The following is a 5,126-nucleotide window of genomic DNA, read 5'->3' on the forward strand; positions in this document are numbered from 1 at the left end:
CTGTAAAAAGGGATAATATATAAAGAGTGACCAAAAAAAAGACAACCAACCCTATTCAGCTTGGTGTGAAGTGTAATTGAGCTATCACCAGGTCAGCTGCAGAAAAGCTGCTCAAGAAATAAAAGCTGTTATGAAACATTCACAAAAGAGGGTTATTTCCTGTTACGTGTTTACATTGATCTTTTCTCAACCCAAAATGTAAGCATTCATTAACTGATGCCAAACAAAAATTAGCTGGGCATGGTGGCAGGTGCCTGTAATCCCAGTTACTCGGGAGGCTGAGGCAAGAGAATTGCTTAAGCCAGGGAGTTGGACGTTGCAGTGAGCCAAGATCGCACCATTGCACTCCAGCCTGGTGACAAGAGCGAGACCCTGTCTCAAAAATAAAAATAAAACAAACCTGTAAATTCATGTGGAACCAGATAGGGTGTGTGTAAATAAAGCAATATACACATTTGTTACCATGTTGATTTCCCTTTGACATACGTTTTCTTGCTCGGCACGGTGGCTGACACCTGTAATCCTAGCACTTCGGGAGGCCAAGGCCGGCAGACCTCTTAGCCCAGGAGTTTGAGAACAGCCTGGGCAACATGGTGAAACCCCATCTCTACCAAAAATTTAAAAAAAAAAAAAAAATTAGCTGGGCTTGATGGTGCACAACAGTACTCCCAACTACTTGGGAAGCTGAGATGGGAAGATCACTTGAGCCTGGGGGGCAGAGGTTGCAGTGAGCCAAGAGCATGCCACTGCACTCCAGCCTGGGTGACAGAGGCAGATCCTGTCTCAAAAAAGAAAGAAAGAAAGAAAGAAAGAAAGAAAGAAAGAAAGAAAGAAAGAAAGAAAGAAAGAAAGAAAGAAAGAAAGAAAGAAAGAAAGAAAGAAAAAGTGGGCAGGCGCAGTGACTCATGCCTATAATCCCAGCACTTTGGGAGACCAAAGTGGGCAGATCACCTGAGGTCAGGAGTTCAAGACCAGCCTGGCCAACATGGTGAAACCCCATCTCTACTAAAAATACAAAAATGATCCGGGCGTGGTGGTGTACACCTGTAATCCCAGCTACTCAGGAGACTGAGGCAGGAGAATCACTTGAACCCGGGAGGCAGAGGTTGCAGTGAGCCTCACACCATTGCACTCCAGCCTGGAAGAGAGAGAGAGACTCTGTGTTGAAAGGAAGAAAGAGAGAGAGAGAGGAAGGAAGGAAGGAAGGGAGGGAGGGAGGAAGGAAGGAAGGAAGGAAGGAAGGAAGGAAGGAAGGAAGGAAGGAAGGAAGGAAGGAAGGAAGGAAGGAAAGAAAGAAAGAAATATGTTTTATTTACCATGAGTTCAAAAATGACAGGCTGGCTTAGCAGTCTTGTTATTTCTCCTAATTTGACCCTGACACACCCAGCTACAGCTGTCCCAGCCTCCTGTCCAGACCCCAGCCCGCCCTCATGGGCAGCTGGTGGCCTCCGTTCCTGCCACACGATTCCTGCTCTGGAGAGGATGAGGCCGCTGGCTCTAACCCTGGATTTTATGCTGATTCCCAGCCTCGTCCCATGAAATCACATTAACTGCCTGGCTTTGAGCATTCCTTTGGGTGAGCCTCTTCTTTTTCTCTTCTTCCCCCTTTTCCTAACCTTTCTCCCAATCCCAAAGAAGTTGTTCTTCCTTCTCACCCCACTCTTCATCTGTTTCCTTTGCCAGCTCCTCTTTTGTCACCATTCCTCTCCCCGCACCCGCTCAGGCTCACTCCTCGGCCCTCCACACACACTCAACGTTTTTCTCTTGCAGAGACATCATCTGTCCACCTAGCTTTTTCAGCTTAGCAAAATCAAAAGAAACCTCCATTTTAAAGTTATAAGGAAAGAACTAGCATCTGAGAGTGGAAGTGACTTCACCAAACGCACACAGCAAACTGATGGCAAAACACAGTTATCCATCAATTCCACCCAGTAATGAGCTGTGATTGCTTAAGAGGAATAGAGTTTCTGTCTGGTGATGAAAAACTTCTGGAAATGGATGGTGGTGATGGTTGCACGACAGTGTGTCTGTATTAAATGCCACTGAATTGTACACTTAAGATGGTTAAAATGGTAAATGTTATGCTATGTATATTTTGTCACAATAAAATAAAATAAATAGCTAGATGACAGCGATGCATCTACTGATCTTCCAGTAGTTAGATCCCAGGACACCGGCTTCCCAGTCCAGAGCTCTGACATGCACACTCCAGTCATTTGCTGTTGAATCCCAATCCTTATGTCCAGACCTCAGCAGCTACAGTCTTCCACCGAATCATCCACAGCCCCAACAACAATGACCACGTATTGAGCAATTCTCCTGCCCTGGACCAGACGCGGTGCACGGGGCATTCTGGGCAACCTCTTGCTTGAATTTGGATGCCCCTCTGGCGCAGCCCTCTCCTTCATACCTCCTACTTTTTCGGTAGGCTCATGTCATCTTTCTTTTCAATATCTGCCCTACTGGCTTCTTCCCTTTGCTGCCGACCACCCCTGCCTCCACCCCAGCTCACTTAAATTCTGTTACAGCCACCCAGTTCCTTCTCCACCTCTGTCTGCCTCCCGCTCTGGGCATCCTAATCAGACCAATCAGCAAGTCTCAGAGCTGGACAGGACTTTTGTCGGGCACCCTTTTCTGACGTATAAATACTCTTTACACAAAAGTGCCTGTGGTGTCAGGCTCAGACACATCCAGGAACCTGCAACTGACCACTCCCCAGGGCCAAGCTCCTCAGCATGGTGTTTGGGGATCAGATGCCTGTCTGCTCCTCCACCTGCCCTCCAAACAGGTAACATGCCTTATTGCTGTGTTCCCACTATGTAGCCAGGGCTGGCATTTAACAACTAACTCTGTTTTACTCAAGCAGTTATGGACTGCTATTGATGGATATACTGTGGGAACAAAAAAGATATGGTCCCTGCCCTCACAGAGCATAAAATCTAAGCAGAAGGACAGATTCACCAGCATAGGAATAGACGCCTAGACATGACAACCATTGATAAATGCTAAGAAGAAAAAGATGGGGATGTTATGAGAGGAATTAATGGTGGAACCTATTTTGTGTAAATGTTTGATGAACTAACAAGTCGAAGAATGAATTCATTAAATCACTGGATCGATGAATGCTGAAGAACTATGATCATACAAGAACCAGTTGTAAGCATGCACGCTGGAGCCAGACTGCCTGGGTTTGTATCCTGGATATACCACTCACTAGCTGTGTGATCTTGGGCAAGTCACTTAACCTCTCCATGCCTAAATTGCCTTGCTAAAATGTGGGATAACAATAGTATCTCAACTCATAGATTGTTAGTCAGTTTTGGGGGTTTTTTTTGTTTTGTTTTGTTTTTTTGAGATGGAGTTTCACTCCTGTTGCCCAGGCTGGAGTGCAATGGCGCAATCTCGGCTCACTGCAACCTCTGCCTCCCAGGTTCAAGCGATTCTCCTGCCTCAGCCTCCTGAGTAGCTGGAATTACAGGTGCATGCCACCACGCTTGGCTAATTTTTGTATTTTTAGTAGAGGTGAGGTTTCATCATATTGGTCAGGCTGGTGTTGAACTCCTGACCTCAGGTGATCTGCCCACCTCGGCCTCCCAAAGTGCTGGGATTAGGGGCATGAGCCACCGTGCTTGGCTGTCAGTTTTTTTTGTTTTTTTTTTTTTCAATCTATAACAAACAATCTCAAAATCTCAGTGGCTTATAACCTCTATATTCATTTTCTTTCTCATGGATCTGTGGATCAGCTGTGGCTCTCCAGGACCTGGCCAGGATTGGACTGGGCCTGGTCCAGTCTTGGCTCCAGGCCACAGGTTGGGTTCAAATCAGCTCCACGTGTCTCCTCACTCTCCATGGACCAGCAGCTTCCCCGGGTCTCTCTTTCTCACAGAGAATCACAGAATTCTCATAGGAGGGTGAGTCAAATCTACCAAGCACATTAAAATCTTTGCAAACGTCATGACTCCTAATATATCATTGGCCAAAACAAGTTGCATGGTCAAACCCAATATCGGTAGGCATGTGTATTAATCTACTTGGGCTGCCATGACAGAACACCATAGACTAGGTGGCTTAAACAATTGAAATTTATTTACAGTTCTGGAGCCTGGATGTCCACGATCAAGGTGCTGTCGAGGTTGGTTTCTAGTGAGGGCTCTTTTCCTGGCTTGCAGACGGCCACCTTCTTCCTGTGCCTACATATGGCCTTTCCTCTGTGTACCTGCACCCCTGGTGTCTCTTCCTTTTCTTTTTTTTTTTTATTTTTATTTTTTATTTTATTTTATTTTTTGAGACGGAGTCTCGCTCTGTTGCCCAGGCTGGAGTGCAGTGGCCGGATCTCGGCTCACTGCAAGCTCTGCCTCCCAAGTTCATGCCATTCTCCTGCCTCAGCCTCCCAAGTAGCTGGGACTACAGGCGCCCGCCACCCCGCCCGGCTAGTTTTTTTGTATTTTTTAGTAGAGATGGGGTTTCACCGTGTTAGCCAGGATGGTCTCGATCTCCTGACCTCGTGATCCACCCGTCTCGGCCTCCCAAAGTGCTGGGATTACAGGCTTGAGCCACCACGCCCAGCGTCTCTTCCTTTTCTTAGAGGATTAGGTCCCCACCCTTATGACCTCATTTAATCTTAATTATGGACACAATTTAGTCCATAGCAGGTGGGGAAATGTACTCTCCCTACTCTAAAGGGAGCTCCTGCCAAGTCACATGGCAGAGGGTACAGGGGCAGAATTCTATACCAGAGAGTAAAGAAATAGCGGTAGTAATCTCATCTGCCACAGGTTGTTATAAGGAATAGAAACATTCACTTTGTTTTTGTTGTTGTTTTGGGTTTTTTGTTTTGTTTTGTTTTTTGATAGAGTCTTGCTTTGTTGCCCAGGCCGGAGCGCAGTATCGCAACCTCGGCTCACTGCAACCTCCGCCTCCCGGGTTCAAACAATTCTCGTGCTTCGGTCTCCCGAGACCCCAGTCTCTCCTGGGATTATAGGCATGTGCCACCATGCCTGGCTAATTTTTTTTATTTTTAGTAGATACAGGGTTTCATCACATTGCCCAGGCTGGTCTCGAACTCCTGACCACAGGTGATTCACCCACCTCAGTCTCCCAAAGTGCTGGAATTACAGGCATGAGCC

This window comes from Macaca mulatta, chromosome 1 (assembly GCF_049350105.2).
Source record: "Macaca mulatta isolate MMU2019108-1 chromosome 1, T2T-MMU8v2.0, whole genome shotgun sequence".
In the NCBI taxonomy this organism is placed as follows: domain Eukaryota; kingdom Metazoa; phylum Chordata; class Mammalia; order Primates; family Cercopithecidae; genus Macaca; species Macaca mulatta.